At 36.4% G+C, this 26,632-nt stretch overlaps 1 protein-coding gene across 1 annotated transcript in view; it reads left to right on the plus strand.

The window, feature by feature from the left end:
* The first annotated feature begins 3,175 nt into the window (after positions 1–3,175).
* LOC117215959 overlaps positions 3,176–26,632 on the plus strand; it is a 41,207-nt gene continuing 17,750 nt past the window's right edge. Inside the window, exons 1-2 of the mRNA XM_033462514.1 lie at positions 3,176–3,343; positions 22,295–22,388. The gene's annotated coding sequence lies outside the window, so the exon portion shown is untranslated. The remainder of the gene's footprint in view (positions 3,344–22,294; positions 22,389–26,632) is intronic.

Consider the following 26,632-nt stretch of genomic DNA (forward strand, 5'->3'; position numbering starts at 1 on the left):
AATGCTATTTGTTAAACCTACGTTTTTTATGATAAACGTCTCTTCATGGAAATTGTATCCTGTATTTTTACTGTTTTTTTGTCATACATATCATTCTTTAAATATATATTTAAGTTTAATTAGTAGAAAATTTGATATCAAAGACATTGTTGCAGTTAACGTGTTTGTTATAATATTTTAAATTTGTATTATTATTGCATAGTCCGTGCCTTTCGGCTTTGGACGAACTTTCGGTTTTACATCTCTTATGTCTATTTCTCTTCTTATATGCCTACCTCCCCTCTTTTCCACTCTATTCTATTGCACTACCTTACTTATTCTACCTCTAAAAACTAAAAATTAGGAACTATAAATTAGCAACTAACGACTAAAAATTATCGCAACTTTGGTCTTTAGCCTCCTTGCTGTGCCTCCTTCTTGTCGTTTGCCCTTCTCTTCTCTATTATTGCTTTCAATTCTGTTAAACCTTCTCAAGTCTCGTTTAGCGTTTTTCTTATGTCCTTTGGTCCTCCCGTCATTTCACATTCTTCTATTACATGTCTTAGGTCTTCTTCTTTCCTTCTGCATAGTCTGCATCTTTTTCCCCCTCTTCTTTCCAGTATTCCCTTGCTTTGGTCTCGTTTCCGCATCTGAATCTTGCCAGTATTCTTCTGTCCTTCCACTTCATCCTCCCTTCTAAGTACTTTGGTAATTTTTCTATGGATTCCCTTATCCTTTTCTCCCTCTCTTCTGTTTATCTCTTTCACCTTTCTTCTATGATTTGGTCTGCTGTGATCCTTTCTTCGTCCTCTCCTGTTTTCACTTCTTCTAGTCTCTTCTTTCTCATTCTTGCTCTTTTCCCTTCCTGACCACTCCCCCATTCTCTCTCTCTCATTCCTTTATACACTCTGTTACGCCGGGCCTCTCTGCCTGGCCCAGGTCACACACCGCGGGCCAGACGGACACCAGATGTCCGCTTTTCCGTACGGCGTACCCTCAATATCCTTAAGCACCCGTCATAAACCCGAGTCACTTGCCTGCAAAGGTCCTTTAAACAAAACAAACATCTGGTTCTGAGGAATTTCTAAACACTATTGTCTACCACGGCTGAACAAGGGAAAGTTGGTTTTTCTCACGCACGCTGCAACTTTCCTCCCACTAACCACTTTCTCTCGAGGGCAGTTAAGACCCTTCGTTTAACCAATTAAAAACGAAGCCTATTCCCTCACTCTCCTAAATAACATCGGCACCAACAAATCCGATGGTCCCGTGCGCTAGACACACCCATCCTTAGCTTTCCTCGGACACAGCATCGTCACTCAACTTCACTTCTTCTACATCGTTGGAAAAGTCAACTACTAAGTATACGCTAATGCCCAACGGGGCAGTCTAAGCATAACGCGAGAGTCGGTCTCGGTATTGTCGAGCATACACTTCGTCTCTTAAATATCTTATAGTGCTCCGTCCACTAATACACTAAATCTAATTATAAGAGCCCTGCTCTAACGCACATATCTATCTTAGCTTCGTGCGACAAGTTGTTAATTACTTATTTCTCTCCGTCAGTGTAATCTAAGTGCTGGAAACATATAATTTATAATTCTGTGAATCACAGGGTTATACAACCTCAATCACCCCTATTATCTCAACGGAAATCAGGGGATCGATCAACTCGTGGTGTCGATTGTTATAATCGTAACGGGGATTTACGACCCCCGTTGACGTCTCTCCTTGCGATTACGTCTCCCCGCGATTGGTCGAAATAAACACACTCCTCTACTAATTCCTTTTTTGATTCTAGGGCTTTCTCTTCGTACCTTGCTGCTCTTTTTAATACTTTTTCTTTTATTTCCATTATTTTGCATTCAGTATATAATTTCTATCAGTATATAATTTGGTGTTGTCATATCTAAGCCTAATATGTATTTCAAATTTAAGGGACGTACGTAGCCTTTTATGACTAACTGTTGGTCATACAAGAACTTATTTTCGTCTATTCTTGCAACAGAGTCCGATTCGAATCTAAGATATAAAGAATGGATAAAGAAAGTGTTTTGGTGAGCCGAAGGTGTATATAGATACTTGTCCCATTGGAGAGCATAAGAGATTGGCAAACTAAATCAATCCGAGTACATGTGCTTCTATTCATGTATACGGAACCGTTTCCGCGGGCAAGGTAAAGTGGTCGGGCCAGTTGAAAAGTCGATTCTGTACAGATATATGCAACTGTTTCCACCGAATCCAAGTTGTTCCTACTATAACGGGACATGTATGACGAATCTGACGATTTCGGAGAGCCACAGCATTCAAGGAGTTTTCCATCTTTATGGTTTTTTTTCGGCAATGTGGTAATCTTCGCCTGTCCGCAAACGAAAGCACACTGCTCCTGATCAGCTGCACATTGCAAATATTTTATACGCATTTTATGGGTTTCTTTTTATTAACGATAAACGAAATCATTAAATTTGGGGCGTCTGTCAAATATTAACAACTGGAAATATGTGTAGTATTACGATAGAAAATTTTCCGTTATTATAATATCAATTATTTATATTAGTATAACTCTGCTCTCCGAGCAGCCTTTCATTTCTTAATAGATTTTCTTTATATTACTTTCCGAGATACGAAAGCCGAATTATTTTTATTTTCTTTTCTTTTTTTTTTTTTTTTTTTTTTGACGGAACTATACATTTTTCTTGAGATCAGTTGTTAGCGTTTCCGTAGACGAATTCGTTAATCTTTCACGTGTACGATCGATTTCAATTAATCTTGCAAATATCGAGCCTACGAATTTATTAACTTTTAGGGAAGAAACTTGATTGGAGTAGGAAACACGGAACGGTGGTCTTGTTCGCGCTTGAAATGCCATTTGTTAAACATTGCCTTTTGAAACAAATGCGAAGGGTCTGTGTCAAGAAGCGTTTGAATTGGTTTGATCACTGCTTGGGTTAACGTCAATAGATCTCTGATTGTATCCTCCAAGATAAGTATCTTATAATAATTAATAAGTATCTATATTCAGCCCTAATTCACAGAAACATTTTCTTCGTTTATTTTTTATCTCTTCGATTCGATTCGAAGTCTGTTGCAAAAATAGACGAGAATAAGTTCTTCTATGACCTACAAGTCTGTAAGACTTGCGCGTTGGCTGGCGTTCTGTTTGGCTTTGCCTGTCGACCAAGTATACGTACGTAGTTTCGTCAGTCACGTGGAGAACTTGCGTGGTTTCGGTTTGTTCCTCTTGTTCTTTCTTTTCTTTCAACTTCTTCGCTCTGCTTTTCTTCGAGTTACATACGTTTAGTGGCACTAATAGCGACAGTGGTCGATTCAAGAAAAGTTAAAAACTGTGCTACTTCTGCTGAAAGTAAGAAACGATTTCAATTTTTCAATATTCCTTAAGTTTGCCTTTGCGCGAATTTCATGGCTTCTCAATTTTCTTGATATTATGTAGCTCTAATTTTATTTCTCGTATCGTTGAAGAAAGTATTTGCGTTCATTAGCGTAAAATTTTACAGCATAAAGGTATTTTGCAGTAAATTATTCTAAGAAATACTATGACTCTGACAAACTTATCATTTATTACCTTAAAAATTGTATATTTTGGAAAAATATACAATTGAATGATGCAGAAGCGAAAGTTAATTAAAAGTAATTTGTCAATAGTAATTAGTAGTACTTGGTCAAAGTCGAATACTTTCTATGTGTTTTCTAAACTCATGTAGTTATATAGTTCTATAAGTTATATCGTGGTTTGTAACCGATGATTGTGCGAAATAGGAAACTTTTGAAATAAATGGTTTCATCTTAATACGAAATAAGAAAAACGTTGTGATTCCTTCGAATTCTTTCTCAAAACAGTTCCATTCGATTGAACCTTTTATCTCGAAGGAACGAGAACAGCAAGGAAACTTAATGAAACGACGGCATTGCAAAGATTGACGTGTGAACATAAATATTAAAAATTACATATTCAATTATGAAGTATTGATAAATCATAATAGATACAAATAAGTACATTATTCGTTTTTCTCGATAAGTATAATAAAAACACGTGCACTATTCGAACTAATTGGAATGGAGCTATAGAAAACTTGGAAAATATCGAGTTTTCCGAACAAATGAAATTGTAACTTCGTTTCATACGAAAAATAATAATTTATTGCGCATTATTATATACGTTTCGATCATTTTCTTAAGGGTTTTCTTATCTGTCTCTAGAAAAATTATTCGCGTAATAAGCTGATTTCGTCTATATTACTTGTATACATTATCTGAACAGATAATTTTATCTCGTTATTAGTTCTATAAATCCTGTTTTACTGATTTTAATAGCAGATCGATTTAACGATAGTACTTTTACCTGACATATTCAGTCCACCAATGCCGTAACCTGACTTAAATTTTGATAAGTAACGATGCTTTAAAGCTGTAATCTTCTCTTAGTGTCTCGTTCAATTGCAATGCTTTTCCATATAAGCCTTGATATAGACCTCGATATAGCGCCCTTTTTTTCACATAATCATGTCAACATTCTATTAGCAGAGTTTCCCTGCAATTGTATGAATTTTTTATATTGCGTATATGTCGGAAACCTTTTCCTCCTCGATACGGCTCTTTCGAGATCATCTTCATTGAAAGAAAATAATTTTATGCAAAAGAGTGCACGAAGTTTAAAATTATGCGATCTTTAACTACATAATTTTCATAAAAGAAATCCAAAAATTTTGCACATAAACATTTGCTTTATTAAGAAATTTAACGATCAACTGTGATACAATGTACGCGTTCTAAACGTATACATTATGAATCTTAAGAATATTTATTCTATAAATAAATAATAATTAAGTCATAATAAACGACATTAAGTAAAGTCACAGTTTCGTACGATTCTTTTTCTTTTCGTTTTTGTAATTTTAGTGTGATCAAATCCTTTTTTTATTTATTGTTTAGCGTCACATCTCCTGTTAATATATTAGTAACTACATTCACATGTACCTCGCAAATAATTAAGCGACAATAATATTATTTATATGGAGATACACTTATGTTTGTAATACTGTTTATATGTACTAAAATGAGTAGATCAGTACGGTTTTGTATAACTTTATAGTTGACGCAAGAGAGGAATTTTTGTTAAGAAACTTGGAATCCTTTACATTGTGCTTTACTACTTATGTTTATGCGCATATGTTGCATATCATTGGGTATCTTTAAGTTATATATCGTGCTTTCAAATTTGAGACAATAACAAATTAGATATTCGAGGGTGATGTTAGCGTTAGAGTAATAACAAAATTCGGGGTTTCGTTTTTTCGATAAAGTGTAAATATGTTATACATAGAGGTCATTTGTACTTGTTTTGTTTCTTGTGATAGTTACAATCGAACTTACTTCGTGTATATCTCTTCCGATTTTATGTAAAAACGTGTGTTAATTTAGGCATAAGTTGTTTCACTCGTATTTTAATTTTTTTCGCTACAAATCGTTTCTCTTTTATGTCTTTATTGTATGCATTGGATTGGTCATTTCCATGGTAGTGTAATATTACTTTCGTTTAGTTATTCTTGAACTCGTATGAGAAATGCTTTGGTTGCTCGAGAGTTTTCTGATGTAATTGGCGATTCTCTATAATATTTTGTACACCTTGTTGTGTACATTGTGATCGCGTAAGAGAGGGTGATTAGTTTTCTTCGGGATTGACTTCGAGTAGACTGTGCTAGTTCGATATGCCCCTGTTGCTATTCTGGCTCCTACGTTATGAACACGGTTTAAAATATGAAGTTGATGATGCCGAATTATATACGATGCAGCTTACCGCATATGGTGCAGTAACCTATTTTCGGACGTATTAAGGCTTTGTTAGTAAGACTTGGAATCTTTTGATCGGCTGATCAATTCTTCGAAGCCATAGTCTTTATGACGTTTAGTCTGTACGTACACAGTGTCAAAAATTATTTGTCATGTTTCGGTGAAAGGTGTTTACTTTTTGGATCGGTGGAAATCAATTAAAAAAGTGGATCGTAATTTTGACCTTGAGTATGATTTGTAAGATCAATCTTTTTTATTGCATCATATACTACTCGTCACAAGGAACAAAAGTCTTACAAGATACATGGATCGCGAGTCAACCGTTCTCCTGGAAAAAGATATTAAAGTTCCATTAGTTTTCCAACTCACTCTATTTGTAATGTGCTTATATTCCGCAGTCAGATGCAGGGAAAATAGCATCTAGTATCGTAAAAATTTCACATCCATCATTAGATATCCTATATCCTTTTCTCTTTCTTTCCTTCTTTCTTTCTTTCTTTCTTCCTTCCTACCTATTTATTGTAAACAGACCAGTGCTCGCATTCTACATTACGGCCAAGTTTCTTCTCAAGATCACGTATTGACTTCAATCGATGAAAACCATATTCAACCCGATGTCTTAATCGTTCAAAGATATCCAACGGTTCAAATGTAATCCATTCACCCCAACTATAAACAATTTCTTTTTTCTTGTGAAGTAATTGCCTATTCCTTTTAAAACCTGCGCATTCCGATTCTAAGCAACAATTGGAAAATTCGTTCGTTCTAATGAACGATTATAACGCACGACCTTCAATATAGATAATTTTTATCAACAAATAATTTCTAATCAATCGTAATTTACTTCTAATTAGTCTGTATACGTTTGCTTCTCGCTTCTCGCATCGTAAAATCGATGTGTTCAACTCAACGCTTACAAGTAATTATGTTGTGAATTATAAAGGTTTGAGCGAAAATTGTACCAAAGCTACCCCCTTTCCAATTTCGATGAATTTGAAATATGTTGTCTAGTTCAATGTTTTGTACAACGTTTTTCTACAGATAGAATGACGGTCGACTATAGTTTCCGAGATATTTGCAAAAAGCTATCGGTCCCAGTGGATTCTGCCTATAATTGTGCGTCCGTAGCGGCATATAATCAGCCTTACGGCGCTGCGACCAAATAATGGTCTAACCCAAATCTAACTCCTATCTTTTTTATATGGTATATAAAAAACGAGGGTTTGGCGCATTTAGGTATTTCGCCGATCCTTTGGGTAAAAGCCTCGTGCTGTATCTAAGTTGTGCTTCTCAAATTATCAAACATTGCAACCGTCTTCTGAATTGGAGTAGTAAGGACGTGTGTGACAGTTTTATGTAGTTTTGTTTGGTTTTAATTTGTTTAACTGTTTTTTTATTGTGTTGTATGTTGTGTTCTTTAGACATGAGAATCTTTTTTTTTATACCTGGGGAAATCCTCATGGATACTCCATCGCTCTTCTGGGAAGCAGAACTTACCGACTAAAACCACGCGGTGGCCTACCTAACGCTTAATACGTTGACTGCCACGCGTGTTTTCAAAGAAATCTCCGTCAGTAATCTCCAATCTCCACGCGTACAGTAGTATCAAGCGTTCTCTGCTAGGTGCTCCCATCGATATTTTAGTAATGCGAGTCGCTCAAGCGGTGGTCTCAAGAAAGATCTTTCGTTTCATTTGTTCGCAACATTAAAATCACTAGCTGTTGTTGAATATAACGAAGGAAAGTGTGGTATAGATTATTCCGACCAAATGGTTTCTTATGCCACCACAATTAGGAAAGGAATCAAATGGTACAGAAAACTTGGCATTCAATTCCTTCTGGGAATTTCTGTTGTAAACGCTTTGACGGTTTACAACAATTGCAACAAGGAAAAACATAAATATTAGAATATTTAGACAATTATTCGTTGCAAAATTATGAAGGTTGTCTGAAAATACAAAAAATCCTTGTCTTCGACGGAGTCAGTATAATATCGCCGTTCGGAAAAATGATTCCGGAAGAAGCATTGGACGCGCGTGCAAACTATGTTATGCAAATAAAAGACGTCGAATGGACCGAACAAAAGCACAAAAGAATTTGAAGAAAACAACAACTTATTGTCCAAATTGTCCCGACCAACCTCAGTTATGTATAGAATGCTTTAAAGTTTTACATTCTAAATAACTTTTTTAATAAACCATTTTCGTATTTTTATTTTATAACAATTCAACAGTTTTATTATTATGGAATATCTTTTCAAATACCTATGACGATCCTTCGCAAGTAGTCGAATAAGCGACACCCGAATATGGGTTACGCGGCCTGACCAGAAACTTTGCTGACATCCGAATACGGGTGTCGTGGCAGTCAACGTGTTAATAGGAGTGCTCCGGGACCTCAATATAATAGAATCCCAATTGTTACCTATTTTTTGCTTTTTTGCAATAGAATGCATCCAATTCTTTTGTTGATCTTTATAACGGGGGCAATACTAGAACTTCATGTTTATTTTTGCAAATTATAAGTAACAAAATAGACAAACAGATAAAGGAAATCAAGTTTAATGTCGTATTACTAACAACAGCTCATAGATAACGAGCGACATTTGATTGTAGCTAGTTTTTCTTGAAATTTTCCTTGAGATTGTGGCTGACTTTCACCTTTAAGATAGATGTCCGTTTGAAGGCTTTGTAAGATACGACATTTGATCTCTCAAAAATATTCTCAAATTGCGTATTTGAGAATAGTTTTCAGAGCTTTACTTTTAGATAGACGGAAAACGTTTACCAAGAGTTTGTTATCCTCCCGAATTCTCAGAACTGTATCAATTTGAGATTCGTGTATGCCCAATTTCTGTGCTTTACGTTTGAAACTGTCGCTTCTAGTCATGTGTTATATAACATGTCGTTGCTGGATTCGCAAAGTCGCAAGGGCCAAAACCTTCAATTTCGATTCTTCGATTTTAATTAGCTAACTTAATCGTTGATCTTTCTGATCATTCAACCAAAAAATTGGTTTTGAACGTGTATTAAAAATACATATGTGCACAGATGTAGTTAAGGACTGAATTAAAGTGGCCGAAGATGTATAAGAACATGTACCGATTTTCCACAGTTTCTACAACTTTTCACAACGTGGAAATAATAGGAATGGATCTCGTTGAAATTGTTTTACTGAATGTTAATTTATTTTGGATAAAATAATACGATATCCCATCCTGAAAAATTAACCTGATCTTGAAACGCCTCCCATTACTTTTATAAATAGATCATTAAAACTATTATAATTATGTATTGATATCCGGATATTTGCCTGATGAACTTATAAGAAGATAGAGGTGTGTGTGTGTGTGTGTGTGTGTGCGTGTGCGTGTGTGCGTGCGTGTGTGCGTGCGTGTGTGCGTGCGTGCGCGCCGGGAATGTAACCGTGTCATAAAATTGCAGCATCTATTCAGCATTCTCGAATGGATGCTCCTATGAGAATACGGTCATAATATGAAACTGATTCATATTCTAGAAGCAGCTCACCGATAATAAGATTAGTTCGTATCTGCTTGGGAGGAACCTGCAACACTATCTTCGCTAGCTGCCAGTCTCTCTCGCATAGTGTCCACTTGCCAGAAAGACTTTCAAAGGCAATTTGGGTATTTCTACACGTACACATCCTGCTGTATGTAAGAACGGAACAAATGTGTTTCTAATTGCTAATTTTCATATTGCTTTTGCAGCAATACACGCTAAATTCGTTAGGCTTCTTTCTCTGTGCTTTATAATCGATTCTGTATTTCGTGAGTTTATAATTCGATATTTATAATATATATATTCAGTCAATGCATTATTACAAAAGTTAGCTTCAACATTTTTTTCATAGAATTCGAATCTCTTATATTCATTCACAAATGGTTTTCATCGTAGTTATTTATAATTTATAGACAGTGATTTGAAAATCTTGGAATATAAACAGCAATTGTCGATACTCCAAAATTGGGTCGGACTTGGAGTTGACGAAGGGTAATTAGTTTTTTAAATTGGATAAGCTTGTTGAGTTACTGTCAGCAGATACTTGCTCTGACCGACAGGTACTTGCTCAGCATCGGAGAAGTATCGCACTAAATCGTAGTTGAATTATCTACAAGAACAGATTGGATGAGATTAAATCGCTAATTGAACGTCGCACATGGACTGCAAGTTGGCGAAAGTTATTAAGATATACTGTATGTCGCGTTGAGACTGTCGATAAAAGAATAGTTGAAGAAATAGGGAAGTATGCGTCGCGCAGAATAGAGAATATATTATACATTTAATCGCACTAATTGTAAAATACCAAGAAACGTATATCATACGCCACGCTGAGACTTTTGGCATTGAAGAAAGAATTCAGAACCACGAGGTTAATTTATATGTTTTGGATAGAACTTGAAGATACCTCGTTGGTTAACGTCAACTTTTTTCATGTCAAGGCGAAGACCTCTGAGGACCTCACCGATGCCCAGCGAAACCGACAATGCAAGTGACGTTTCTAAAAGTATCATTTGCAAACCTTCAATTCGGACGAACACGGAAATAATCTTTCTTACATTTTGTTCACAAACCTGTATCAAATGAAATGAATTCGTTCTATAACCCTGTCGAAGTGCCTACATCTCGGATAAATTACTTCAATAGTTTAACCACAACAAAAAAGACAGATAGTTACAAGGATACGTAACATGTTGGACAAATCACAGTTCACACACGCATTTCCCACATTTGTTTACTTACGTATCTCTCTCTCTCTCTCTCTCTCTCTCTCCCCCTCTCTCCCTCCCTCCCTCCCTCCCTCACTCTCTCTCTCTCTCTCTCTCTCTCATAGTCATAATTTAATAGTCGCTAGCTTTCTCTCGTCCGAACATAAAATCAAGGATGTTTTAGCTGAAAAGAACATCATGTTTAAGTCATTTTGTTGGCTTTTCAAGAGTAAAAATTCTTCTTTTCCAGTATGGTATTCTATTTATATTTCTGCAAAAAGTAGGCGTATCAAGAATAATCGATGCTCTCTATAATATCTTGTTATCGATTGAAGCGATATATAATAAATGATGCGCTCAAGTAAAAGAACCAGAACATCAGTTATTTTTCTCCAAACGATTCTAAATGCAAATATTAACTAGGAAAATCATAAAATATATTTCTACAGTTCCTGCAATTGTCTTTGGTTGAACGTAAATGAATTTAAATTACTGTGACAATTACTGTGACAATTACTGTGACAATTACTGTGACAAAAACTTGTAAAAATCATACAATTTTAACGTAATGTGTATGCATTTACGTAAAAATTTGCGTTAAATCAACAAAGTTCTACACAGAATATCATTAATCAATAAAGAATAGAAATCAACGTTACACGTAAATTTAGATGATTCATTATGAATTCAAACCTTTTAGAATCTTAAATACCTGTATGTGTATATCGTATTATTAAAATTATGTAATTGCATTTGTTTAAAACATTTTATTTACATGTTAGTGATAGAGAACATCCAGCTTGTCCCGCACTTTTTCAGTTCTTTGAAATAGAAACATCTTTATTTTAAAACATTTATCTAAACAATGAGGCACGTGGTTGTGCTGGAATATGAGTTGCGATAACATCCAGAGTGCACTATCCTCGGAAATCTTGAAGGATTACATCTTCTATATGCGTACGATAAACGCCTGACCTATCCCAATCATAGAATTTCGAAATTATTCATAATACACGTACAAGGAGTTGAAAAATTACGCTCCTTGGACAAAACAGATTGTATAACTTCGGGTCGCGTTCGTTCGGAAGTAGTATAGTAAAATTGTGCTAATGTATCCTTCCGATCAGTGGTCAATCCTTTGGAATCTGTAAGGCGATTGAAATTTTGTTTGGCAATATTTTGAAGCTACTCTTAGTTTTTGCACTGACAGTGCGTCATAAGCACCCACCAAAAACACTACAGTAACATAACTACTCTTACTTATACGCAACACACACGTTGCGAACGTAGCCGCGGTCACGGGATGAACGTTTTGCCTAACAAGGTATGGAGTAATTCTATAGCTCTCCTTAAAAGAAATATTCGGGGCGACACGCGACAGTAAACATTCCAACGGTTTCTGTCCCGTGGCTCGCCACGTGCAGACCCTATTCTTCGAGTAAGATGATTGCCAGATGTCGATGCGTCTCCGCAGTACATGTTCGGCTAGCCCGAGAGCCCGTTATAAATCTTAAGGTTTAGTTAACTAAAGTCCTTCAAACAGACAAACAGTCTTTGTCCCAACTACGGGAAGATAGGGGAGACATATTTTTCAACGAGTGGCGTCTCCCACTAGCAACTTTCCCTCGAGGGCGGCTAACATCCTTTTCTAACCACCGATATGGAGATTGACCAATTAGCAGCAACGTCAATTTCCCTTACTTTCTGAACGAAGGCTTTTCTCGACGAATCCGATGATCTCGTGTCCTTAGACACACCCCATTATAGTTTTCCTCTGTGGCATCATCGGGACAGGAAAGGTATTCTCGCTCGCGATCTCATCGATCAAGGAGTAACGCCTTCGCGATCAGTGATTATTTTCAGACTTAGACTTTGTGTGAACGTTCTGTTGTCATCCCGTTGGTCGCGGATTCGTTATTGAGCCCGAGAACATCGTCACTAGCGTCGCGAGTGCCGAACCGCCGTGATCAACTGTTAAGACTGTAATAATTCTATCATTGCAATAAACTACGCCTGTGTGTACTGTATCAATGGCTAATCCTCGAGAAGATTCATTTGACGCCCACAACCCCATTCCCAGTGACGATCCGACATATATGTAGCGGCACAAGAGTTAGAATTCGATTCAAATCATGTTGTTGTTTTGCTTCGGAGTATCAAGACCGTTAGGTCACAGGTATTGTAAGGAGTAATGAACTCCGAGCAAAACAATGCCGCCGTTACATGTAACCGTAAAACAAGACAAATTTGAATCTTCTGACTTTCGCCTGACTATTATAAATAAACGGACGCGATCGCAAACGATTCATTATAAACTGTGACCAAACGACTTTATACACACCGTTTCGCGACTAGGACTTTTTTAAATACATTAACAATTACACCTACTTGTAGTCTCATTATTCGATCTCCTACATATATGTCGGGTTAGCGTTAGGTTTCGGGGCGTGTAATGAATCTTCATTCGGACTAGCCATCGTTGTTGTGCAATGGAGATTGCATTTACTGGTATAAATATTGATTTTTATAAAGTTTGACAAATGCCATGGTGATTAGACACTCGAGATATTAAAGACAATGTTCTTAGGTTCAATAACGAATCCACGGTCAACGGGGTAACTCTTTGTTAAACGTAGAATATATTTTGAAGCACAAAGTAACGTTTGCTGCGACGCTCGGTATAATACTGCACGTAAAGACGATGTGAAAACTCTCCAAGAATAAAACTCGCAAGAATAAAAGATGGAAATTTTCCTCTCCTTACGATCGCGTTTGTTCGTTGCATATTGGCCGGGGCCAACAAAATCCTAGCCGCCGTTGCTAGACAGACCCACGTAGAGCTGACATTGCTCCTGCCCGGGGTTTGATTGTTAATACAACGTGTGTCCCACAATATTGGCACTCCTCTGTTAGGTGAAAACGTTCATCCCGTGACCGTGGCTACGTTCGGCGACTGACTGTCGCCTCGAGCCCAAGCTCATTATCACAACTCTCGAACAATTACAATCGGATTGAATAACTACAATTGTTCAATTACAGCTATAGTAGACTCTAGGTTACAATGTTGCGGGATTATCCAAAATTCCAAAGGCTCCGGTGTTCTTTCATCTCCGACATATATATTATATGTATATACACAGTATAGTATATTCTGTACAATATAAATAGTTGAAGTTATCGATATGATACGACTTTTATTAACAATTAATAAGACGTGTTGACTTTTATTAATCAAGTTACGGGGCTTCTACTAACATTTTCTGTATATTTTGTTGCCTTCCCCGCTTTTATATCAGGTTCGTTGGCACGTCTCGATCCAAAGAATATCTTTTCAATCCAGTGGCTCTCTGATTTTGAGTTAATCTGCGCTGTTTTTTCCAACGACTCCCAAACTTCGCATGTTATTCGTCCACGCAGTTTCCTTAACTTTGCACCAAATTCGTCCACAAGTGACTTTCGCGCTAGCCGAAACACCGCATCGGTTAGTAATGATGCGTCTCCAATAACGAACAGTCATCGAATTGTTCGCGAATATGTCACAGCCCCCGGTTGATCTTTTCAAACATGCAATGTAACAAGTTGACGCACAATTCTCAAGCACCAAGAAATACAGTGGTGTCCCTCCGGATCTCTCTAAACAGATTTCCGAGCGCCGTGGGTACATCAAATGGGTTTCCAAATTAGAGTTCATAGCTTTTAGTTAAAATTACGTATACTCTAGCTTGTACAAGCAAACTATGTTTGCGTTTGCTATCTGAAATATAAAAAATAGGCAAACATTGTGCGAAGATTATATACTAGAATTTTATATGTTTTCAGCATCCGAACACATAGAGAATAATGATAAAAATGAAATGTAATACGTACAATTTTACCGCCATTTCAAACCCCGCATTAAATTTTCCATTTACTCAACTACCATTTTTTCTAAAATCTGTCTAAACTCTGTAGATAGAAGATTAGATTAGAAAATGATTAGTTCCAAATGTAATACGTAGCTTGTGCAATCGTTTCATTTTCGGCTTTAATTATTATAAAGAAAGAAATTTTATTCTCTTTTTTCATCATGATAATGCTCGATCAGACACAGCGCAAACGTTAAACAAAATAATTGGAATTAAGTTTTCGGTAACTACGTATTGGAGCAGTGTACAACTTTGAAAAGTATATGTATAGTATACTACATATATCAGCACACACATATATATAGCAGATTGAACGTCAGTTTGGGATCAATAGATGCAATATGTCACGAATTCTCGTACGTTAGAAATATTGCATGTTATGGCATGGTCGAAACTTCGATTGGCGAACTTTGCCTATAGTACATGATGCGCTGTTCAAGGTCAGTGAGATCCAATCTTGAGTTGCTTAAAAAAAAACGCTATTCGATTGATAACAGCATCGCTCACAATTTTTTATTTTATAAAAGTATTCTACTAAAGATAGAAAATATTTGTGAAAAGTGCTATTGATAATTGACTTAGAAGCCTGCTCTATTCTCGTAAAGAAATAGTCAGTAAGCTTCACAGAGTTTGCGACTCTACACGCTAAAATATTTTTAAATATATAAATATTTTCAAAAATAGTAATTAAAAATAGTAGATGTCCGTACCATAAACTCCAACGATTGAACTGAGATAACGTATATTAAAACTCCTCTTCGACAAAAAATATATGTTTGATTACGACGTATCGTAAATTCTTCGTTTGATAATCTCTGTTTAAATATACTTGACAAGTTTTCAGACTCCACTTTCTCGAAAACGAAACGTCATATGAAAATATGTTATGTTACATTTTCGACTTATCTTTTCATGTAGAATCACTTCCTACCCGCTTGTACCTCCCATCAGGCCTCACACATAGGCCTGCATATCTTACACAAACTTACTTCCAAATAAAATAACTTAAAATAATCAGGCAGACTTCTTACAATTAATTATTTTTCTATGGTTCTATTCTATTTGGAAAAATTATACACTTAAGTAGCATTAGGTTTGTTAGTCTCTTGATTTAGGTTGATCTTTAATTCTTCGCCACTCAAGGAGTTAGCGTCCTGATCGATTGTCCTCGAGATTTTCGATTGGTCTGCTTTCTAATCAACACGTCTAATCAGTTCTATCGATCAGCATTGATCAATATCTTTTCGAGATCTCGGGACTCTTTCTGAAGTAGCTGTTGAACCGTTAGCAATAACTACACAGTTGTAAGCTGGGTTTATGATGCGGACGTGATTTCACTATGCTTGAGTTTAAGATTTCTAAGTAGTCCAGTCCTTGTATTTTCATCTCGTATGGCAATCGTATATTTAAAAATAATAATACAGTACACTCCAGTTACAATATCTCGAATAAATATTTGCCGCGCAACAGCGGAAATGAGGTAATTTTAACAAATCATTCGAATGACTCTTCTGACCGCTGCCGAAAGTAGCTCCTACACCTTGACAATCGATTGTTGACTCTTTACCCAATTATTCTTTGGATCTCAGTGCATTGGTGTTCAACGTTCTATATGTCTAACCCCTGACATATAATATTTCTATATAGCTATTTTGGTAATAAAAAAATTTCTAAATTCAAAAACAGGCATCAGTATTGTTTTTTAATTTTCTAGGTGGCTTTAAATAAAATTATATAAATCACATTAGTGGCAAATATTATCATTACATCAATTACCATCGATACCATGTTACGCGGCATAGATTCTACGAATATTTTCAAATCGTATATTATATCTACAGCTGTCTTTGCGAAGGCAATCAGCAAATTTGGTCAACGTAATATTTTACTAATCGAATTCTACTTTTTGTGTGGATTTAAGAAAGATTACAAGTTAATTCGAACCTTTCTTCGCTGATATTCATAAAGTATACTAACCATGTTTATTTAATTGCAGCAACGAACCGATAGTATCTAATTTAATAATTTAAATCAATCGATAAGCAAATTAACATAAATTTCTATTTTATAAAATATGACAGTGTTACCAAAGCAAAAAGTATACATAAGTGGTTCATTTTTTCCGTTTTCATTCAAAATGAAATATCATTAAAATTGATATTTCGGTGTTTCTGTTACGCTATGGAAGTGCTTCCATCGTGTACTTCTATAACGGCATCGAATTCCAATCGATGGATCACCGATGGTTTTAAAATAATAAGTACTACGTCTTGTAGTTTACCTACATGACGTGATTCGATCTGATTCCACGCGATTTAATATATCTTCTATACCTTTATAATGATTCTAGCAAGCAATTGACATTATTTTGTTTTTTGTACCCAAGAATTTTTTTTTATTATTATTTAATTTGTATTTTACAATTTGTCCAGCTGGACATTTGGTAAATTTTTCTAACTTAATTGATAAATAACATATGGATGGCTACCCCCAGCGGGATACCATCTTCGAGTTTGACTATTTTATTTCTTTAGCGAGGTCAGTGGGGTGTTTTCTTTTTAGTCTTCTTTTTATGAAAGTTTCGCTTGCTTCAGCAGCCACTTGGTTTAAAAGTATTGCCGTTCTTACCCAAGATTGCGTGATGGTCATGCATATTATAGATGTCTAGTCAAGTGTACCTCTTTAGTTATTTCAGAGCTTTATACAGTACATTAATAGCAAGGATTGTCGTTAGAAGCAAGGAAGTAAAGATTGATGCTGGAACTTACATGAGATCGGGCTTGCTGAATGTTTGAATGTTTCAAAAGCGATAATCTACCAAAGTCCAATAGGGCATACCAATTTTTTTAAATTGGAATGGTTACATGGTATAACGTTATAACGTATTACGCTATATGGTATAACGTTATAACGTATTACGTTATATAACATAACGTTATATCGTATAAGTGAAATTACTCGAATCAAAAGTATTATAACTTCTTCTCCAACAGCACAAGCTATCAAAACAGCTGTCTCTACTATACACTAATGCAAATTGTGCACAATCTTGGAGCATTTAGATTACGAAATAAAATTATTTTTATCTTTAACTTTAAAGAGTGATATTATAACTCCGAAGGATTTAATGAATCAAGCAACCCTATAGGGCTGCTCGTGAATGAGAAATAAGTTTGAGAAGGAGTATTGACTTTATCTAAAATGAAATTGTTAATACTGTTTACCGATTTATTTGTTGGAGCCAGCATATGGCGGTGTTATTGAAAAGAGTAACGTCAGAATAAATGTAATGAACTGATTAATTGGTGACCTTGTTCATATCACGGACAAGTTATCAAGTGAAACATTTCCATGTGTTCGTAAAGTCTCCGTTACCCAGCTTCAGTAATAACTCGGAGAACACGTTTACATTACTGTCCTCATGAAGTTCTTATATGAAGTTATTACGAAGATCCCCGAAACTTCTAGTTAGGGTTTAAAACATTGCATGTTCTACCACAATACAACACCGTTGCACCTATCCCAGAAAAGACAACTGCAAGTGCAATTGAAGATTCGGAGCGTAGTTTTTTTGGTTCCACTGAGACATCCAGTCTGGGTATTGCATCATATACAATTGTTTGATCGTTATTTAGGTTTAATTCATTTCCCATAGTATTATCATGTAATTTTTGTCTGTTGCAAGAGATCGTACGATACGATCAATTTTATTAAGGACAGAAAATCACATCATTAAATTCCAAGTCTAGCATGACTGCTGAGTCTGGATGCGGTGTAAGATATCCTGATATATAATACTATCTCTATATTTCATCCACAAAGATAGCGTGTCAGATATTTGACAAGCCGCTAACATCACAGAGAATAAAGATCCAATGTTTGAGGCAGAACTTGTGAGAGCTATCTCTATGGATAATACCTAATACTTAGGTCTGTTACTACTACTATACTCTATATATATGTTGGAGATGAAAGGACACCGGGGCCTTCCCTTTGGAGTTCTTCGGAAAACCTCCAATATTTTAGTCTCTATAATTTAACTCGATTATAATTGTCCGAGATTTGTAATAGTGAGCTTGGGCTCGAGGCGACAACATGTCGCTGAACGTAGCCGCGGTCACGGGTTGAACGATTTTACCTAACATAGGGATGGAGTAATTCTATTGCTCTCCTTAAAAGAAATAGTTATAGCGGCACGCGACAGTAAACATTCCAACGGTTTCGGTCCCGTGGCTCGCCACACACATGTTCAGCTAGCCTGAGGAGCCGCTATAAATCTTAGGATTTAGTTAACTAAAGTCCTTCAAACGGACAAACAGTCTTTATCCTAACAGTCCCTAAATCTACCACCTACTACTGGAAGATACGAGAAATCTGCTTTTCTCACAAACGACGCTTCCCGCTAGCAACTTTCTCTCAAGGGCGGTTAACATCCTTCTTCAACCACCAACATAGAAATTAACCAATTAACAGGAACGTTCATTTCCCTCACTTTCCGAACGAAGGCTATCCTCGACGAATCCGATGATCTCGTATCCTTAGACACACCCCATCATAGTTTTCCTCTGCAGCATCATCGCGACGGAAAGTCATTCATTCTTGCGATCTCAGCGACGAAAAGAGTAACGCCTTACGATCAGTGAATATTACGCGTTTTATTAACAAGGAGTCCGACTTAGATTTTGTGAGCACGTACATCTATCATCCCGTTAACCGCAGATTCGTTATTGAACCTAGGATCATTGTCATTAGTTTCTCGAGTATCTAATTACCATGGTTACTTGTCCAATTCTATAATAATCGTATTTGCACTAGTCAATGTCTTCTCTATTGCATAACGACAATGTGTAATCTAAATGAAGATTCGTTTCACGCCCTTAACCCTAATTGTAATGTAAATCCGACATATATGTACTCTATATACTGAATATCTATATATATGTACTCTATATATTGAAAAAACGACTATTTCATACAGAAGGGGATTTTACATAGATTTAACATGAGCAATGGGCGCTGCTAATATTCCTCGGCGTACTTTAGAAAACAATTTCTCTATCCAAATCTATAGGGCAGAATATTCCAAAATAATCGACGCTACGGAAGAATTAATTAGACAATTACTATAATGCAGGTATTCAATATATGAGGGAAGATGTAGCAAATCACTAGTAGAGCTAACGGTTTTACTATAATATGTTATATTTAACAGATGTGCATAAACTTTTATGACATTTTGTGACATTTGAAACATTTTTCCATCGAACAATTACAGCACAAATTCTTCTTTTTAGACATATGTAGTGTAAATGCGCGATCAAAATGAAAATGAATTTCCGTCTATTACTTCCATTCAGTTCGTTGGAAATTGAGACGAGAAACAAGAAGTGGGTGTGAAATAGGATAAAAATCTACTAGGCTTACTGTGTGCGGAAATCAGAATGAGAAATATCAAGTCCGAACGAGAAAAAAATATTCGCCAATTGTAGCGCAGTATCACTGCCGTATTCAGCTAATTTCTAGATATCAGTGTATAGAAATAACGACTGTAGTGCACCGATTCATTTACTGTTTTAAACGATCATCTTACAGTGCTGTACATTGTAGAACTCCTGCGGCATGTATGATCTAAGCTTTTGTTAAATAAAAGGTTGAATATGAATATTACTTTGTAAAACAGAAAGTCTCTTCTACAATGATTCATGTTTTTTATATATTGCGTTTGTTACGCCATGCGGCTTACCATAGGTCATATTCTTAACTGTCGATCGCGGCACTATAATGTCACAGACGGATCGTCGCGTCAGCCCGGCAACAAACATTGTAGTGGCAAGCGCATGGTTTATTAAGCAGGGCGACTTCCAGAAACGTCGACTCGTGGCCGTTACTTTACCTCGCGTAAAAGAATGTGGCATGATCCGAACGTAGTGGGGGTCACCTTCTAGAAAAACGAAAAAAATCGAAAGGCGTTCAGAACTTTTCGAGAAGTCGAACCGTCAACACATCTCATATGTCGCGCATTACTTATCAACCAAAGTTACATTTTTGTTCCATTTATATCTTCCTAGTTAATAAGTTGTTGAAATAAACATTAATTTATTTGTGTTAATTCTGTGGAATTTCATTGAACTACCCTTATTATCATAATCGAAATAAGGGGATCGATCAGTTCGTGGCGTCGACTATTTAATCGTAACGGGAACTTACAACTGTCGTTGACGTGCTACCTCGCGATCGCGTCTCTCCGCGAACGGTCGAAACAGCGTTACATTTACATTTATATATGTCGGAGATGAAAGGAAAACCGGAGCCTCCCTTTGCAATTTTGAGGAAGCCTTCTAATGCTTTAGCCTAGATTTTATCATAACTGTAATTAAGCAATTGTCATTTGTAATTGTTTGATATTTGTGAAAGCGAAAGTGGGTTCGAGGTGACAACTGGTCGCCGAACGTAGCCACGGTCACGGGATAAACGTTTTGCCTGACGAAGGTGTGGATCGGTTGTATTGTTCTCCCTAGAAATCACATAGAATTGTACTTTAGAGATGTCGATATAATGGGACACACGTTGTATTAGGAATCAATCTCCAGACAGAAACTGCCTAGTAACGGCGTTTGGATCTTTCTCGATGTTTCCAAAGAGTATACAACAAACTTTTGACAGAAAATTGCCTAACAACGACGATTGGAACCTTCTCGATGTCTCCAGCGAGCATATAACAAACAAATGCAGTCGTATAGCGAAAAAGATTTTCATCAGATATTCATTCGTGTGATCGCCTTGGAAAGTGATACATCGAGCAATTTACCGAGTGTCTCAGCAATCGTATTTTTTTTTGTGTTTAAAAAATTATTCTACGCATAGTAAAGAGTTATCCCGTTGACCGTGGATTCGTTTGAACCCCGGAAACATTGTTAATAGCGTTAATTAAATTCATTATTCGTAAAACCTATCAATCGTTAATCTCATTATTCGTTAAATTCATTATTCGTAAGACATATTATTCGTTCCTCTTATTGTTCGTTAAACTTATTATTCTTTAATCTAATTATTAATTAAACTTATCGTTTGTTAATCTTATCATTTATTAAACTCATTATTCATAATATTTTGTAAAATCTTGTTTATTCGCGTAAATATATTCTCTGTTTTGTAAAACAATGGCTAATTCAAACGAAGAATCATTACGCACCTTAAATCCTAATGATAACCCGACATATATAATGTAAAACGATACAAGTACGCCGAAAAATTTGAAAATTTTTACATTCTCCTCGCTCGGCAGAATCTATACGATGATGTAAAGCAGATTGCATTTGTATAGGAATATCTAACGAAAATTACATTAGCTAGAATTTGAAAAGTAAGCATCACAACCGATACTTTTATATATGTACTAACTGACTTTCGCATTCATTTCGTTGTTTAGAATCAACACTTCAAATGTGTCTCACATATTCATTAATACCTTGTGTCTTATCAAATTGATCTAGTTAACCATAATTGCGCAACATACCAATGACAATAATATATTGTCAATATTACCTATAAACCACTTCAAACTTCATATTTACAACTCTGAATTGCTGACCAAACGTTAGGTATAGTCTATCTTTCGAATTACGACAGTTCAATTTGGTTAAGTTTATCGCGCTATTACATTTACGCGACGTAAATTGTGTGCTGTATAAAAAGCAAACGTAAGAAAGGCTTACTAATATTTGTCTAAAATGCCAAACATAAATTATGTAATAAATTTAATTTGCACTATTTTTATGTAAAATACCCTACATTCTGCTTTTTGTATCAGTATGAAAGCGAATATCTTTTCTGAATATCTTTTCTCAATAATTTGTATTTCGTTTTCATGGTTTCAGAGAAGCGTAAAAGTTGTAAGAGTGGAGGGAAGAAATCGATCTAGAGGACATGTCACAGTGTCACTGCACAAACATCAGGATGTCAATCGCAGTGGTAGGTATATTAAAAGTAGCAGTTGACCGTAAACCTCCGAACGGGACGGACCTCTCAAACTAAAAAGGGACAGCAGACTTAGGCCCTAAAAGTGTGCGCGTAAAAGTAAACAACCACCCTCTAAAGGAAAAAGAAAAAGTGGCAAAAAGTGAAAAATACTGCAGTGACATCATCGTGATATAAATTAAAAAAAAAAAATAAGACAAAATAAAAGTATATAAAAAAAAATAGAAGCTACCGAGAATGATGCAAAAAGCAAGGCAACAAAACCAACCTTAAAACTAACAAGAAAACCCACCAAAAGAAAAATAAATCCGCAAAAAGCGGCCAAGGAAATCAAAAGCTTAAGACTATCCGCGCAAAAGACGCGGAAACTCAACCCCCAACCAGACCTAGATGCCAGAACCAAAGGATTAGAAGAAATCCTAAAAAACACAAAACAAGAGTTCCCCTCCGCCCAGGACGAAAGTACCAAAGAAGACAGAAACATGAAACCCGTAAAAGCTGCCTCGCTCCCAGCGATCACAACACATAACCGATTCAGCTTGCTAGAATCAGAACCACACCTACAGTCACAGCCGGGACCAGCAAACTACCCAACGCCAAACACAACGCTAGAGCAAATTAAACAAAAAACCAAATACTACGTGGCAAAATGGGAAAACACAGTCCCACCCCAGACGGACACCCCACAAGACACGCTGCAGAGGAGCGCACGAAAGCCCCATCCACCACAAGAGAATACAAACCGCCGCCTATCAACATAACGTTACACGACCCTAAGGACATAGTAACGCTCATAGAGAAAGTAGCCAAGATCAATCAGTTTTATATCAAAAGGATACACTCAGGTAAGCATGCTCTCTACCTCCGAAATCTATCCGATTTCCACACAGCGAAAGAAACGCTTCGGGTAGCCAACACAACCTTCTACACGTATACACCCAAAGCAGAGAAACACCACACATATTTGCTAAAAGGCTTAGACAATAGCTACACTGAAATGGAAATACTCACGGACCTACAAGCCTTGCAAATAAACGACGTAAAATTCACAAAAGTCATACGATTCACGACAAAAAAATCAAGGGAGAACGATATATTGCTCCCAATTTACATAATACAAGTATCCCCCGACAACAACATAAGCAAACTACTAAGAATATCTCAACTATTTTTAGAAATTTTAACTACTACAAAATAAAATGGGAAAAAATAATTAAAAAAAAACAACGATATAACCCAATGCCACAAATGCCAGCAACTAGGACACACAGCACAAAACTGTAACCTAAACTACCGCTGTGTAAAATGCACCGAGCCCCACGGCACAGGCAAGTGCAAAATCAAAAAAGAAGAAGCAGTAACCAAGGAGAAAATATTTTGCGTTAACTGCAAAAACTACGGACACCCCGTGTCTTACAGGGGGTGTCCAAAACTCGTGGAGCTGCGCAAAAAGCTAGCTGAAAAAAAGAAAAAAGACAAGGAAACAAAGATAAAACGAATTGCCCAAATAAGCCGTAAGTACGTCCCAGAACTAAAGTTCTCTGACGTAGTGAAACAACAAACAAAACTAAACCAAATAATCGAAAACACAACACAAATAACAAACTTAAATCCGCGATCAAGCCAAAGCGCAACTACAACCGATAACACCCCCCAACAAAGCATTATAAACGTTATCGAAGACTTCAAAAAAAGCATACTACAAGCGTTAAAAGATCAACAAACGCAATTAAATGAAATAAAAAGAACACTATCGACACACGAAGAAAGGATCAACGCCATCTTCAGCACTTCTAACAGTGCAGAAGATGAATAGCCAAAATCCACTAAACCAACAATTACAGCAAAAAACATATAAATTAAATTTGAAACACCTGAAAATAATAGCAATAAATGCCAACCCTCTAATTTCAAACCAAAAAACATACAGTATGCTAATCCTAATAAATAAAGAAACCCCCGACATCGTGCTCGTCTCAGAAACAAAACTAGATAAAAAACACAAAGTACACTTCAAAAACTACTCCATGATAAGACACGACAGACCGAACGCCAGCCAAGGAGGAGGAACAGCAATCCTCATAAAAAAAACCCTATACAACACAAAACAATTCTAAATGACAAAATAACAAGTTTCAAAATCCTAGAAACAACGATCATAAAAATAAAAATAAGCAATAAGGAAAACTTGTTTATCACTGCAGTCTACGCAACCCTCGGAAACCAGAAAGAATTTAGCGACGAATTCAATAAACTTTTCGAACTCTTACAGCTCAATAAAACGGAAAACTACTATATAATAGCAGGCGAGCTGAACGCAAAACATACGAGCTGGAAAAACGAAACAAACAACACGAGAGGCAACTGCATTAGAAACTGGATAGACAATAAAAACACTCACTACAAAACAACCTTATGCAGCTCCGAGCTACCCTCTTACCCAAAAGGACGCTCATGCCTGGACATATGCCTAGCAAATACACGACTAAAATTTCAAAACCTACGTCCAAATAACACCCTCAAAACCTTAGCCTATGACAGTGACCATAACGTCCTAATATTTCACGTAAGCAAGAACACATCTGACCTCCTAACACTCGAAGCACAAACCGAGATACCCAGGTACAACTACAAAAAGACAGACTGGAAAAAGTTCCAAAACATACTCGAACAAAACTGCGACCTAAAGATCTGCAACAACGTCAACCTAACAAACAGACAAATCGACGCATTCATAGACGAAATAGAAAAACATACACAAATCGCTCTCCAAAAATCTGTCGCAACATAAAACAAAAAAATTCATGCGAGCCCTATATCAACAACAAAATAAAAGAGCTACATCGAGACAAAAGCTACATAATCTCCAAGATAAACAACATAAAACTTAACTATTCTTACGACAAAAGAGAAAAATTAGAATTCCTAAAGTACCTACTATACAAAATAAAAGCGCAAATGAAACAAGAATTCGCAAACTCTATAAACCATTACTGGACAAATAAAATAAAAAACATCTCCAAAAACGACTCAGCCAACATGTTCCCACAAATAAATCAAATCTTCAGACCAAAAGGACAAAGCCCCATCCCACCTCTCAAATTACCCCCAGAAGAAACCTCCCTCATCCAAGAAGCAGGTATAACAATACTCAACACCACCAAAGACACCGAGGGTAACTTCATAATAACTAAAACAACAGAAAAACTAGACATCATTGGCACCCACTTTTCCAAAATACACACACAAAACGAACACATGGGCCGAGATTAACTAAACCGGATTATCATCGCTGAAACAAACAAACTCAAAAATGAAATGGAACAAGACAAAACGCTAAACAAAACAGTCCGCACATTCTCAAACGAAAACACCGCAGACAACCCCAAACAACCAAATCCAGAAATAAACTACTTCACAAATTACAATCAACTAAACACAATATTCTCCAAACTAAACAACAAAAAATCCTTCGGCTTCGACGGCATCCCAAATATTTTACTCAAGGGCCTACCGAACAAAATAAAATGGTACTACACAGTACTCTTCAACAATGCACTAAACAACACATATTTCCCCAGAAAATGGAAAGAAGCCAAACTGATAGCTATCACAAAGAAAGGCAAAGACGGCTCATCGCCCACAAACCTACGACCTATAAGTCTCCTCCCCAACATAAGCAAAGTATTTGAAATAATCATAAACAACCCCCTAACCTCCTTCTGCACAAAAAATGACATAATCCCAGAAAATCAATTTGGCTTCAGGCACAAATACTCTACAATCCACGCAATAAACAAACTTACGTCGGACATCTGCTGGGCCCTAAACGCAAAACAACGAGTAGCCGCCTGCTTAATAGACCTCGAAAAAGCTTTTGATCCCAGTCTGATTTGACAGTCTGGATCCCAGGTCTCATATACAAATTGATCAAGATAAACCTTCCTAAACACCTAATTAAAATAGTCTGGGACATCATGATCACAAGCAGAACATTCGTAATGATCGAAGGTGCAAACACATCAAGCAAAGAATTCTCCATAACAAACGGTCTGCAACAAGGTACAGTAAATTCCCCGCCACTTTTCAGTATTTACAACAGTGACTTACTGAACTTCTTTAATCTCAATACATCCACCCACAAACGCTCCATAGCCTTCGCAGATGACCTACGTAACAGGCCGCAACACTAAGACAATAAAAACTGAACTGCAAGAACTTTTCGAAAAAATAAACGA

The sequence above is a fragment of the Bombus bifarius genome, unplaced genomic scaffold (genome assembly GCF_011952205.1).
Source record: "Bombus bifarius isolate JDL3187 unplaced genomic scaffold, Bbif_JDL3187 scf7180000009949, whole genome shotgun sequence".
Taxonomy (NCBI): Eukaryota; Metazoa; Arthropoda; class Insecta; order Hymenoptera; family Apidae; genus Bombus; species Bombus bifarius.